The 15376-nt window shown below is 49.9% G+C and overlaps 1 protein-coding gene and 1 pseudogene across 1 annotated transcript in view; one reads left to right on the forward strand and one right to left on the reverse strand.

The window, feature by feature from the left end:
- The window catches only part of BMP6 (bone morphogenetic protein 6), a 178581-nt gene that overhangs the window by 120360 nt on the left and 42845 nt on the right, over positions 1 to 15376 (reverse strand). The window lies entirely within an intron of this gene.
- Positions 13016 to 13134, forward strand: LOC127493280 (5S ribosomal RNA; annotated as a pseudogene).

Raw genomic sequence — 15376 nt, forward strand, 5'->3', positions numbered from 1 at the left:
TCGGAGGAAGGCAGGCAGTGGCAGAAGTTTTAGTCTGAATGCTTGCGTGGATGGTGGGGCGTCAAAGAGTTCACGGAAAACATGCATTATGCCAAACACGCGTGGCTTTCAGAATCTGCTGCACCGAAGTGAACCGATCTCATTGCATCCCTCTCCACACTCAGACAGCCCCCGGCGCGGCCGAGGCAGCCGTCAATGACTCCATTCTTCCACAGTTCTGAACTCCGCTTCATCAAGTTGGGTGACCGACTCTAAGGAGGAAAGCCACTTCCAGCCCTCGTCAAACTCATTTTAAACTTCACCGTGATTCTCTCCCTAGGCTATAAAACAAATCAGGGACATTATGGAATGCTCATTTTTTTAATTAAAAATATAGGATGGAACAGCATTTCAGATACAACACTATCAGAGGTACACTGAGCACGAAGCAAGCTATTCAATAACTGACGCATCATGTCCTCTCAACATGACAGACGCACGTGCCTTCTTGGCTCCCCCATGTTTGGTTTCAGACTTATGACAAACAAATTAGAAATAACGAGTCAAGCCACTGGAATTGATGTTGAGCATTAGCCAGCTTCTCTCCAATCACCACGACTCACCAGATCTGGGATGCCAACCAGAGAAAGTCACCTTCGATTTGGGAAGACAGAAGGTAGCAGAATCAGGGCTGAACCTGCCACAGCCTTGGTCCCTTGGCTGCTAACACGTGGGCTGTCTCATTCTACTTCGAGTAAATGTGCTGTCAAAGTGAGCACACAGGGGAGGGATCAACAGCTAACTCAGGCACCTTCCTGAGGAGGCCACTTCACTCACTAGGCGATAGCTGTGGGGCTGGTGCCACGGCTCAGCACATAAAGCCGCCCTCTGCGGCACCAGCATTCCATATGGGCGCCCATTCAAGCCCCGGCTACTCCACTTCCAACCCAGCTCTCTGCTAAGGCACCTGGGAAAGCAGCAGATAGCCAAGTGTTTTGGCCCCTGCACTCATGGGGAGACCCTGATGAAGCTCCCGGCCCCTGCCTTCAGCCTGGCCCAGCCCTGGCCATTGCAGCCATTTGAGGAGTGAACCAGTGGATAGAAGATAACTCTCCAACTTTCAAATAAATCTTAAATAAATAAAAAGGAGGTAGCTAAGAACACTTATGTTAAAATGAACAGGGATGTATCATGAACAATGTTCATGTTTTGAAAAAAAAAAAAAAAAAACGCAAGGGACAAAAAAATAAAAAGCCCCAGGTGGGACGATGGGGGCAGCCTGGGTCCTGCAGGCCTTTCCTGAAGCCAGCTACAGTCTCCACTGCCTCTGGGGCCGGCAGCAACCTTGGGATTCCCAGAATCCCGCACCAAGGTCACCCTTGGGACAGAGCAGAGGAAATTGTGGGACAACAAGAAGTCAAACTTAGCCAAAAGTCCAAACTCTTGAATGCCTCACGCCTTCCCTTGCACGTGCGTGTGCACATCCACTATGTTCTAGAATGCATCTGTTTGCTGCCGTAGGAAATGACGACTCCAGGTGCTCATGACAAAGAACAGAGTGGGTCAGAGACAGGTGCCGTGTTGACTGCTAATGCCTTAGGAACCTGATGAAGCAGGCGGCAAACCCTAGTCCAGCAGACGAAGAACTGGACACTCCTCGTTCTTGCCACCAGCCAGCCGGGGACCTGAGGCCGTCCCTACGTCTCTGGACTTGATTAGCTCAGAATCTCCACTAGCTGCAAATATTCTAAGCAGAATTACTCGGGGCTTCTCACCGCCCTCACAGACCCCACGTTAGCATTTCCATCTCCTTAAATATAAAAAAAAAAAAAATATTGAGGGGCCAACGTTGTGGTACAGCAGGTCAAGCTGCCACCTGAAACACCAGCATCTGAGGGCCGGGTTCAAGTCCCGGCTGTTCCACTTCCAATCCAGATCTCTGCTAACGTTCCTCTGAGCGCAGAAGACGGCCCAACCTCTTGGGCCCCTGCCACACACACGGGAGACCCGGATGGACCTCCAGGTTCCTAGCTTCGGCCTGGCCCAGCCCTGTTCCTTTGGAGAGTGAATCAGCAAATACAAGATCCCTCTCTCTCTCTCTGCCTTTCAAATGTATTATTTCAAAAAATGCTAACTTTATTTGATCGTCACATGAAATATGAGCTATCCCCATAAATATGCATAATTACAGCAATTTTTTAAAAGATTTGAGAGGCAGAGTTACAGAGGAGGAGGGAGAGACAGAGAGACAGACATCTTCCATCTACTGGCTCACTCCCCAAATGGCTACAGCAGCCAGGGCTGGGCCAGGTCGAAGCCAGGAGCTTCTTCCAGGTCTCCCACATGGGTACAGTGGCCCAGACACCTGGGTCATCTTCCACTGCCTTCCCAGGCACACCAGCAGGAAGCTGGATTTGAAGTACAGCAGCCAGGACCCAAACCAGTGCCCTTTCGGGTTGCTGGCGTCACAGGCAGCAGCTTTACCCACTGCACCACAATGCTGGCCCCTGTAACAATTTTTTAAAAAATCACAAGCAGCCTCCTACTTGGAGGGGCACAGGGATGCACGACCTACTGTATTGTGGGTTTGAGTCACCCTAAGCACTTAGTGTAAGCTACAGCCAGAACTCAAATGCAGGGAGGCTCCTCTCTGCCACCAATACACGGCAGGTGGATGGGGGTGGGGGAGGCAACCCGACACGTTTGAATTCAGAGGTACAAGAGACATCCCGCCACAGCCATGTGCCACGGCTCCACCCCTCAGCCTGCTAGGAATAGTCAGGCCGGCAAGGCTACCAGGGTGGCAGCCACAGGGGCAGGTTATAAGCACAGACGGAAACATTTCAGACTCCAGAGTGAGCCACACAACCCCCACTGCTGTACAAGTGAGGGAAGCAAGGCCAGGGATTATTAAATAACTCACCCAAGGCTTAGCTTTCAGAGCCGGGACGCACACCGGGCTTCTCGGGCCCGAGTCCAGCGTGAGTCCTAATACCCCACTCTGCGGGGCTTCGCTCAGGCCCGCCCCCCGCTGCTGTGAACCTTGCAACAACAAACGCTTTGAAGCCATTCGAGGGAATCCTGGGAATTGGGAGCACCCAGCAGAGAACAGGAGTGGAGCCCAGTGCAGCTCACCTGGCTCCACGTGCGGGTTCCGACTTTCACATCCAGCCACACCACTCGTCACTGTCAGGACACCAGAGCCACCACTGCTCTACGCTAACAACGGTAACATCAGCACCACCTTGTCCCTGTCTTCACATCACAGTATCACAGAACCACCATGCTGCAGCTGCTCAGCTGTGCACCTAAAGGGGCTGGAGGAGTGCAAGACAGCAGAACTCCATGCTGCGAGCACGTGCCTTTGGTTCCTACTCCGTGCTTGGCACCAAGTGAAGGGGAAGACAAAAAAAAAAAAAAAGGTTGTATTTATTTGAAATGCACAAAGAGGGAGAGAGAAAGAAAGACACACACACACACACAGACACACACACAAAGAGAGAGACACAGACACAGAGACACACAGAGACACAGACACAGAGACACACACAGAGACAGAGACAGAGAGACACACAGAGACAGAGAGACACACACAGAGAGACACACACAGAGAGACACACACAGAGACACAGAGAGAGAGAGAAAGACACACACACAGAGAGAGACACACACACAGACACACACACACACACACAGAGAGAGACACACACACAGAGACACACACAGAGACACACACACAGAGACACACACACAGAGACACACACACAGAGACACACACAGACACACACACAGGCACACACAGAGAGACACACACACACAGACACACACAGAGAGACACACACAGACACACACACACAGACACACACACACAGAGACACACACACAGAGACACACACAAAGAGAGACACACACAAAGAGAGACACACACAAAGAGAGACACACACAAAGAGAGACACACAGACACACAGAGAGAGACACACACACAGAGAGACACAGAGAGAGACACACACACACACAGAGACACACAGACACACAGAGAGACACACAGACACAGAGAGAGACACAATTTCCCATCCACTTGTTCACTCCACAAGCGGTCAGGGCTGGGCCAGGCCAAAGCCAGGAGCCTGGAACTCCACCCAGGTCTCCTATATGGGAGACAGAGGCCCAAACACTCAGGCTGTCTTCTGCTGCTCTCCCCGGCACATTAGCAGGGAGCTGGGTGGGAAATGGAGCAGCCGGGACTCAAACCTGAGCTCTTAGGGAATGCTGGTGTCGCAGGTGGCAGCTGAAGCCACTGTGCCACAACCCTTCCCGCTATGAGACCTTAGAAAGGGAGTTGAATTAAAGGCAGAGTTAATTTTAGTGCAAAAAACTTCTGAAAGTCATGCATAGGAGAGGTTTTCAAAAATTTATAGAAAATGCATACCATGAAAAAAAAAAAAGGATTCCACAAGGTTGTGCACCTAAATAAACTTATCTTTTAATTTTATATTTCACAAACCTTGTAAATAACCCTCAAGCACATAAACGAATCAAAACCCCAAGCCCTGACGCTTTCTGCAGATTCCATTTCTCTTCCAACATGTTGGAGATGTACACTGGGAGAGATGGGACGATGGGGGCTGCAGGTTTCGCTGTGGCAAACACGTATGTGGCTATGAATTGTTCGTTCAGTGCCTTCAAACTGTTTAACAGCCAGCTTTTCTAAAAGCCCAAACTTATTTCAAAGTAAGAAGTTTTAAAAAAAACGTGAAAAAGTTTTAAATGGAAGACGTTAGGAAGAAAGGAGGGGAGGAGGAAGGGAAGAGGTAGGAAGACCCACATGGGTGCCAACACCCTGCCCGCTGTGCAATCCACTGGGCACTCCGGCAGCTGCCGTCAATCGGGATTCAGCTGCAGATAACAAAGCCCAACAGCCTGAGGCTTATACACGCACACGCCGCGTGCACTTAAACAATACCGATATGTGACGGGTAGCATGCATTTATCTGTCCTCTGACACAAAAAGCAATCTAGGTTTCCTGAAGGCAAGGACACAGAGTTCTCGCTGGACACCCACCTCAAGGCACGGTCATGAAGTGTCAGGGGATCTCTTGTCTCTGCCTGTCATATAACCTAAAGCGTTTAGGAAGATACAGCAGTAGGAGCCTACTGGTCCAGTGAACACTTCTGAAAGAATTCTTTTTTTATAGATTTGGAAGTCAGAGTTATACAGAGAGAAGGAGAGACGCAGAGAGGGGGAGGGAGGTCTTCCATCTGCTGGTTCACTCCCCAGTTGGCTGCAACGGCCAGAGCTGGGCAGATCTGAAGCCAGGAGCTTCCTCTGAGTCTCCCATGCAAGTGCAGGGGCCCAAGGACTTGGGCCATCTTGCACTGCTTTCCCAGGCCATAGCAGAGAGAGGGATGGGAAGTCAAGCAGCCGGGTCTCAAACCGGTGCCCATATGGGATGCTGGCACTGCAGGTCAGGGTACTAACCCCCTGTGCCACAGCAGCGGCCCCAAGAATCCATCTTAATTTTCTTTCCTTCCCTCATTAACTGTTAAGCACTTAGAAGACTGCAACTACCCTTCCTGTTGCCTACACCGCGGACAGTGTAACACGCCCAGGTCTCTGTCCCTCTACTCTGGGCCCCACCTTGGTTCTACATGGCAGAAGCTTGGAGAGTGCAAGCACTGTTGTTCTCCCCACTTGAGTCTAGACAGAAACTTACTTCAGGGCTTGGAGTGCTTGGAGAGAGACGGGAGGGGCTGAGACACACACTCTAGGCTGGTGCTCCAACACCACCTAGACCAGCGCCCCAGGACTGGCATGCTGAAGGAACTGTTGCCTGGACAGTCTGGAAGCCACTGGCCAGGGAACCACACGCCATCGAGGTATGATCAGGGTACCAGGAAGCTACCGACGTGTTGGCTCCTGAACCTGCTGGGTTACAAGATCAAGGACTCGCCTTGCCCCTCCTCCCAAGGCTGTTCCAACGTCAGTCCTCTACAAGCACATCTGGTGAACTAAGTCAGGCCGAGAGCTAGGACTGGCTGGCGGCGGGCCTGGGAAGTGGCCCTGTCAGCTTCTGCCTCTGCATCAAAGCTCACGGTCTGGGAAGGGTCGGGGAGCACAGTCGGGGAGCACAGTGAAGCAGCCAGCCTGCAGGGGTGCTGCATCCACGGGCCACAGGAAGCCCCAGCACGAGGCGAAGCTCTGGCAGGCAGGGAGCGGGAGGTCCAGTCTCTCCGAGCCATCCCCGTGCTAGTCTTCCTCCAGTTACCCAGGATGCCACACTAATGACAGGTGCACCAGCGGCCTTGCTGGAGATAGGCGAGGAGCAGATGCCTACCCCTACCTTGCCCTCTCTCTGCCCAGGAGACACCTGATGACAGGGCTCGCAACTGCCCCCGTTACATCCTCTACCCCATAGCCCACTACCTCTCGGGTACTGACACCACCTTGAGATGGCTTCGGAGCCTGAGCTTCCGCTGTACTGCCTCCTGCCGGGATTCTGGAATCCATTTCCAGGACCTCATCTACCTGAGCTAGACTCATGCCACCAGGTAAGCAGGCAGCTCTAATATGGCGCAAAGAATGCTGGAATTCCAATCCGAAGAAATGCATTTCAATTCTGGCTGTGCCACTGAAAGCCGAGTGACCCTAAATGAGGCACTTCCACTGGCTGGGCTTTCGTCTCCCCATATACAGAGTGACAAAGCTGGTACCACCGAGGGACATGCAAGGAAATGAAGCGAGATTTCGCCATGCGCCTGGTGGGCCAGGTTCACGGATAGCACTCAAACGTTCCTTCATTGTTGCATTGGGTTGTGCTTGCTGTCTTTTGCCTTCTCCTACACTTCATTGCCATCATGTGCTTGGGGATGGCCAATGCCCACCCTGCCATCAACCATCCACCTATCTAGACTTCCTGGATTGCCTGCAACCGAGAAACCAGCTAATTTGCAACCACTTGTAGGTGACCTTTTCGAACCTGATGATTTTCTAACTACAGAAAGTGAAAACTAGAGGTAGTAGAATAATGGAGTTTGAAAAGAGTTGCATTTCAAAAAATAAGAGGAGCTGGCATTGTGGCATAGCCGATAAAGCTGCTGCCTACGATGCTGGCGTCACAAATGGGTGCCAGTTCATGTCCTGGCTGCTCCACTTCCAGTGCAGCTCCCTGCTCACGGCCTGACAAAAGCAACAGAAGATGGCCCAAGTACTTGGGCTCCTGCACTCACAGGGGAGACCTGGATGAAGCTCCTAGCTCCTTCCTGGATAGCCTGGCCACTGCAGCCATCCGAGGAGTGAACCAAGGGATGGAAGATTCTCTCCCTCCCTCCGACTTCCAAGTGAAAAAATAAATCTTAAGAAGTAAGAATACAAGGCTACCCTTGGATCAGCATCAGTCTCAGTCACATGTTTGCGTGTTGAGATGATTTCTTGAGTGGAAGGGAAACAGCTGGTATGAGCTGACCAGATGAAAATTTTCTCTGCCATAGACCTAGAGGTCACACCCAAACCCTAGAGTGGACTGGGCACCACGTGTATCTCTTCAAAAAGCAATTTCCTTAAGAATTCGTGTTCTAGTCTAGGAGACCCATTCTGTCAAGTCCAGGTTCTACCACTCCTTGCCAACTGTTCCCCAACCTGGCTCTGGACTCACCCACCCTTGGAATGCACTCATGCGGTCCCCTCCAGAGGGGACAGAGGTCATGGTCAAAGACATCCAGGGCTCCTGGGCCCTTCAGACATTCCCAAGGGTTATTACCAACCTGTCAATTTGCCCTTGCCCCAAAATTCCAAACAGCCTCAGGAAAGAGGAGACAGAAATGGAGGGAGAGAATCTGTCCCAGTTACTCCAAAGGTCAAAAGTCCGATAGCTAACACACGCAGATTCCAAATGACTTGTCTACTCACCTGCATGCAAATCAGTCCAACTTAGAAGGCTGGCCTTAGGATTACATTAGGTTTACATTTTAAGTCCTATGCTTAGGTCCAGCCATTGTTCAAAGGTCCTTTTATCCCTCTTTAAATCCTTTGGCGTTAGAATGGTGTTTTGAAAACTTCCAAATACACGTTAATGGAAAGAGAACTGCTACGCACATTCTAAAGTCACCTGAATCATCTGTCATATCAATTCTGAACTCATGTTTATACAGGGTGCAGAGCTTGGCTTACCTGTCTGTTCCCTGCTCCTGGTCTTGCCTATGGGATACTCCCCACGTAGCTTCTCCTTCCTGGCTACTCTCTGGAACCCACCCCCTGCACAAGGAAAATGCACTGTGGTGAGCAAATACAAGTGATACCAGAAGTTTTTCTGTCCGCCTGTTCTTTCTCTAATTCCATTTGGGATGAGGGAACTCATTTGGCTATGCCTACAATGCCATGATCGGTCAAAACCAGTTCTCTGGGGCTGCATCCATGTGTGGATGTGGGGATGTGGGGCAGAGGTAGGGCCGTGCTGGGGTCTTGTAAAGCAACTCCCTCCAAAAGTCTGAAAATAAAACTGTCCTCAGAAAATTAAATTTTAAAATCAGCCCATGATGAATCCAATTAAGGCAAATTAAGTCACCATAAAGAGACTGGTTCCCAAGTCTGCAAGGCAAGAGACTAATGAGAACAAACGTTCTATACAACATCTAAGGAAAGAATATAGACTGCGCTAACCAGCTGGGGAGGTGGGTGTCTGTCCCCCACTGGCCATTTGACCTCAGCCAGAAGGATCCAGAGGAAAAGACAGACACGTTCCACCCAACCACGGTCCAGAGTTAGGGAAGGGTTAGCCCCAGGGACCTTGAGCCGAAATTCCAGTCTTGGAAGTCAAATTACTTTTTACATTCTGCTTCCACTTATGCCTAACCACCTCCTGATTAAAATTCAACCACCCCACCCAGGGCCTTAACCCTTAGGAAGAAGGTTACAAGTGCTCCGTCCCATTGGCAGCTGTCACTCAATGTAAACTTAGGAGACTGGCATTGAGTTTGGAATTCGGCTTGCTACAGCCCCTACCTACAGGGAGCGAATGTTCCAGCTGTTTGAATGCAGTTGTCTGGTCCTCTCAGTTACCATTTCATCATAAATCAATAAATTAATTAGTAACAGATTGGAATGTGGCCCTGTAAGGCTTGGGACAGGCTTGAAATTCACCCAGGGAAAGAGTTCTCGGCAGGTGTGACCTGCACGTGGGAGTGCAAAGCGTATCCCGAGGACTGTATCTCTGCCACAAATGACGGGGACATTTCAGGCATCGCCATGAACAGGACTTGGTGCAGGACCTGGACGTGAGTTTGGTCATGCGCATGGAGAGCAGAAGTGCTCTGTGAAACAGGAAAGGGTGTGGCGTTCCCAGAGGAGATCCTAGGAGGCGACCGAGGCCGGCACTGCCAGGGATGCAGACCACGTGACAAGCCCGCAGGTGGCACCGCAGCTGAAGGACTTGTAAGGGAAGGACCACCAGCAGCTTCGAGTTGTTCCCAGTCCAGTTCTCTCCACCCTCCCTTCCCACCCAGGGCCAAGGTCTTCAGTCCACTCTGAGTGGTCAGAGATGGGAGCACAGAGGTGGGGACTGGGCTCCAGGTCCGGCTCCACCACCGGACACTGACCGCCTGATCTCAAAGATGGTTTCGTGACTCCATTGCAGCAGTTTTCTCATCTGAAAGCCAGGCCAGCGAGAGCAACAGCCCTATGGAAGCACCACGTGTATATGAGAACTTTGTGTGTGCAGGAGGCAGGACTGCACTTCCGGGTCTCCTTGGGCAGAACAAAACCAGGAGGCACCCGGGTAGACACGTCCAGGACCCAGCCTGGAGACCCAACACTGTCAGGTCTGGAGCTTAACAAGACGGCCAAGGCCAACTGACACCTGGGCTCTACCAGTCACTCGCTTCTACTGAACCTTTCCCGGGCGTCAGGTGCACGTCTGGTTTTCTTCAGCGGTTTAAGCTGATTGGCCAACATGGTTTGGAGCAGAACTACATCCAAGGTGGAAGGAGGTAAGAACACTAAGTCAGCTGATGGTGGGTCTCACTCCCATTTCTCTTAGGCCTCACAACAGAGGTCAACTCACTTATGCCCAGTCTTGATTTTCCAGCAAGCCAAAGTCTCAACTTCCAACTCCTTAGCTCCCAAGAAAGCCGAAACTCAATAGCTCGAGCTGGCAGAACCTCTAACAAACCCTAATGCCCAGGCCTCACCTCCAGAAACAAATGCACTTGGCGGGTGCAGCTGGGCCTCAGAATTGCAGAACTCCCCAGGCGATTCAAGTCGAGGGTTTAGAAACAGTGCTGTGGTGTTTTAAGTCATTTAAACGTAGGACAGTTTCCCAAGTTTTCCCATTACTAGAGACCCCTGGGATACCTGTTGTCCTGTTAGAATGAGTTTGCAAACTTAGAATGGGGCTTAGGGCTCTACAGGTTTCTGAGCACGCCCACGTGTTCTGTGTCTTCAAGAAGGTTCAGAAGACAAGCACCACACTTAGCAAGGGGTGTGGGGAATAGCACAAACTCAAAACCAATGTTGAGATTAACAGCTCAAGTGTATGCATGGGTACTTCAGAGTTCATGGAGAAGGGCATTAAAGGATGTTTATTTTGGTGCAAAAGTATCTGAAATCCACCTGTAAGGGGGTCATTAAAAAGTTCATGGAATATGCTATTATGAAAAAATCAGTTTTTAAAATTTTGCACCTAAACATCTTTAATCCCAGCTTTCCAAACTTTTTGCAGTACCCTTGTGCAGGTTTCCATCCATTCCCCCAGAATTGACGTTCTATTCCAGTCCCAACCTACGTCCAGGACTTAGAAGATGAACAAAAGCAATTCCCAGTTCTGCAAATATTTAATCCTCAGTGGGCCACAGGCCTGAGAGAGGAGAACCAATTGTTACATGTGGTTTCCATCATTCCTTCAGGGATTTTTTTTCCACTATTATTTGAACCAAACCACCAGGACCTAGTATTTAACAATGATGTAAGCTGTACTCACATCACTGAATAAGCACTTAAATATCAATTCACTTGAAAGTATGTTCAACCGCTTAAAAACAGGATGTGGCTTGTTTTCCTATTTTAAATAAGTTTTATACTGTATTATTTAAACTGTTCCATGGCATTAAAAAAAGGCAGAAAGCTTCCAAGCTCATTCAAGTTTACTCTAAGTAGCTATATAACACTGACACCAAAATTGGACACGCATAGGAAAAAAGGTGGGAGGGGGATATACAGCAGGCTCATTTGACTGTATCCAAAGATACTGAAATAACAGTCCATTAAAGTAATTATATGATGACCGAGGTTTTATTCCAGAATGCAAGAATGATTTGACTTTAGAAAATCTGCTTATGTTAGTCACTGCTTTCAAGGATGTCCACTGTCACTAGCATACATTTCACTGTCCAGGGCTTTGGTAAAATATAAGTTATGTCTATTGAAACAATTTCCTCATTGGTAGACGACAGCATTAATCTGATATCACACCTAGAATATCCGAGGAAAATCAACCTCTTTGCATATGCCGTTTTGATTTATAAAAATTCTGATTAGAATCTTCTAATCTTCACTTTACAAATTATACCAGTAATTCTTTCCCAAATAAGTTTTCCTCTCAAATTCCCAAACTTCTATGGCAATACTGTCATTTCCCATGCTTGATATCCATGTGGCCCTACCAGTCCTTCAGGCGTTCACATTTGAAACAGAAAGACCAGAAAAATGCAGAGAAACAAAAACCCTACTGAGATTGGGTTAATGTGCACGTGCAGCTCAAATACACCTGTGCTGAACTTGACCCCAACTCCATCCATCAAAGCTTGCACTCTGCTGCATACTTAGAACCCTTAGAGACTTCTGACACCCGGCTCGCGCTCCCAGACAGTGTCGTGGCTGAGTTAGCAAGGGGTGCAGCTCTCCATGCGACTCCAGAATAAAACAGATGGGAGCTGGCGACTTCAATCCGCAGGTCGCGCATCCGTCTGGTCCGTCTAGACAATGAAAAAAATCACTGTTCTGCCTGCTCCCATCAGCTAACTCATCCCCTTTGCCAATCCAGGAATCACCTGGGATTTCGGAGCAGCCTGTTGGGGTTTTGTGTTTACTCCTTGTATTACCGCACTGGCACGTTACTTGTCTGCTGAAGGTTGGGTTCAAGGGAGAAAGAAGCGTGCCTTTCTCAGAATGGTCTTATCTAGCCAGTGAAGATACTCCATGATACTCATCGACTGGAGTGCCTTATTTTGAGCCCTGGATGGTAACAGCAGTGAGGATGGTCCCTCCTCCACACTCCTGACTTTCTAGTTTACAGCGTGCTAGAAGAGGACATAGATAGCTCAAACACGACAGATCAGAGTGAGCTGCGCCAAGTTCAAGAAAGGCACAAAGTGATAGGGCGTGTTCAAGGGAGGGAGAATTCTTCACCCTCAAAGTGCTGATGTGGACAAGGCAGCCCGTCCCCCGATGAGCCGAGTCAGGCAAGGGTCTCTGAGCTGTCTGGTGACAGACTGCCTGGGATGACTATTTCAGAGGGGCCACTGTAGTCAAGAATGGAGCGGGGTAATGGGAAGATGGCTAGCACGTACATGGTGTCTTCAAAAAGTTCATGGAAAAATGCGTACTGTGCACAGACTTTAAAAACTTTACTGTGGGTCCAGCGCCGTGGCACACTAGGTTAATCCTCTGCCTGTGGCACCAGCATCCCATATGGGTACTGGGTTCTAGTCCCGGTTGCTCCTCTTCCAGTCCAGCTCTCTGCTGTGGCCCATGAGGGCAGTGGCGGATGGCCCAGGTCCTTGAGCCCCTGCACCCGCATGGGAGACCAGGAGGAAACTCCTGGCTCCTGGCTTCGGATCAGCGTAGCTCCGGCTGTTGCCGCCATTTGGAGAGTGAACCAACAGATGGAAGACCTTTCTGTCTGTAACACTGTCAAATACATTTAAAAAAAAAATCTTTACAGCTAAGTAAGCACAGGTCTTAATCCATTTTCCACCAACCTCATGAAGTACCCATGAGTTGAGGAAGCCAAGGAGAGGGCTCTTCAAGGTTGGAGACCTATGGTCAGTCTACGGCCATACCACCCTGAACACGCCCAATCTCATCCGATCTCGGAAGCTAAGCAGGGTCGGGCCTGGTTAGTACTTGGATGGGAGACCTGTGGTCAGAAGCAGGTGGCAAATACGAGGAGACAGCCATGTGAGGCAGGTGCAAACGGAAGAGGCTCCATGGCCTGGCGACACCAAGATGACCAGGCCCCGATGAAAGCTGGGCACCACGTACAAGTGATAACCACTTCCATTCCGGTTTCCAGCCTGACTGTCTAAGGTGCCCACAGGACCCTGTCCCAAGATGTAAAAAGCTGACCACGCAAAAAGAAAGAAAAAAAAAAAGCCAACAGATCTGCTTCAATTCACCAGAGAATGAAGATGGAGGGCAGCCTGCTGCCCCAGAAACTGGAGAGACAAACAAGTGGACCCAGACAACCCCTACCTGCCCGGGCGGAAACCTCCAGGGAACCAGTGACCAGGAGCACAGGAACACCGACAACTCGCTGAAGGCTCGGTGGGAGCAGGGGAGAGCCACAATGTCCGGAAGGACCCAGGCCCAGGAGAGGCACCCTCAGTTTCCCCTCCAGGAGTTCCACCCGGTCCTCCCCGTGAGTACTGGAGAAAAACCCCCTCGAGCTTCTGCCAACCGCAGGGGAAAGGGAGCCATCTGGAAAGGCACCAGAGCTCTGTTCTGCCTAGCATGGCCATCAGGAGAAGCTAATTAACAAGCCACTGGGGTTTCATCAGGGCCTAAGCTGCCTAGAGGGAGGGAACTACCCTACTCCAGCCAGCACCAGCCTTCCACATGGGAGAAGACGACACCCAATTCTAGCCCATCCCCCTATCCTGTCCCACCTAACAGGGGAGAAAGAAACTAAGAAATACTGGTGAAGCTCACAGCCCATGGGCACAGAGATAGAAGGCCTAGACCAGTCACAGGAACATAGAATATGTCTCCTCCTCACCCCCACCTGGCCTCCACGTCATTACAGTCCTACTTCCCACAGTTCCTTGCACCCAGTACATCATGTCGGTCTTCAAAAAAAAAAAAAAAAAAAAAAGAATTACAAGGCATACTAACAGGCAAAAGACACAGTGTGGGGAGAGCGAGCTCCAGCACCAAAGTCCATTACAGTAGGGACGTGGAAGTGATCAAATCCGGAAATTAAAATAACTGAACTACCAGGTACGAAAGATTCGCCCGCTGCTCTAAGAATTGTCTCTGGCTTAAATGCTCATAGTATTGAATGGTCACCTAGGACAACTAACGCAAAACGTTACTCCTTTGTATGGGGCAGAGAAACAGCAGAGAACCGAGTTTCTGGCATGCTCCAGCCTGCACCTCCACCGAGTCCAAGTCTCAGAGTGAGACTCGGACACCTCACAAGCCGCGCTTGGGTACTCGGATGCCCAAGCCCTCCTGGAGTAACTGCCCCGTGTCAAAAGCAGCTAAAACACACACACACACACACAACCCACCACCACCACCACACAACCCAGAGACATGCTTCCTCACTCCCCAAAAATGGCCTCATTGGAAGCTTGCTATCTTCTATACAGAGCACAATACGCAAAGACATCGTCAAGATTCTATGCTGGGACCGGCATTGTGGCAAAGCAGCAGACAATGGCCCAAGCACCAGGATGAAGGTCTTGGCTCCTGGCTTTGGCCTGGCTCAGCCCTGGCCATTGTAGCCACTTGTGGAATGAACTAGCAGCAGATCGAAGACAAAAAAAATTCTCTGCAACCCATGTCCTTTCAGTGTGTGCCTTGCTGGGGCATTTCTAGGGGTCTGAAGGCATCTGAATTTGTTGTTTAATAAAAAAGTGAAACATCTTCAAAATGGATTGGTAAACTAATCAATCAGATAGGGATGGTATCTAAAACATTTTCAAACAAACCACGGCACCCTGCAAAGTCTCCTTCAGAGAGGAGACAATGATTTGGGGCCAGCACTGTGGCACAGTGGATTAAGCCACCACTCGCAAGGCCAGCAGGAGTCCCCGCTCTGCTTCTGATCCAGCTTCCCACCAATGCACCTGGGAAGTCCTTGGGTCCCTGCCACCCACATGGGAGACCCAGATGGAGTTCCTAGCTCCTGGCTTCTGCCTGGCTCAATCCTGGCTATTGTGGTACTGGGAGAGTAAGTCAGCAGATGTAAAATCTCTCAACCTCTCAAACATACATACACCCTGCCCTTCAAATAAATATTAAATATGTGTGTGTGTGTGTATGCTTTTTATTTGTGGAGGTTCTTCTTAAAACCATAAACATTCTTTAGGCACAAGGAGCTCATCTACCACATCTCTTCAGATTAATGTGCTACCTCATTCCGTTCATCCTGAGAGGTAGATAGCAAAGCCAGCCTTTTAGGAA

The sequence above is a fragment of the Oryctolagus cuniculus genome, chromosome 5 (genome assembly GCF_964237555.1).
Source record: "Oryctolagus cuniculus chromosome 5, mOryCun1.1, whole genome shotgun sequence".
In the NCBI taxonomy this organism is placed as follows: Eukaryota; Metazoa; Chordata; class Mammalia; order Lagomorpha; family Leporidae; genus Oryctolagus; species Oryctolagus cuniculus.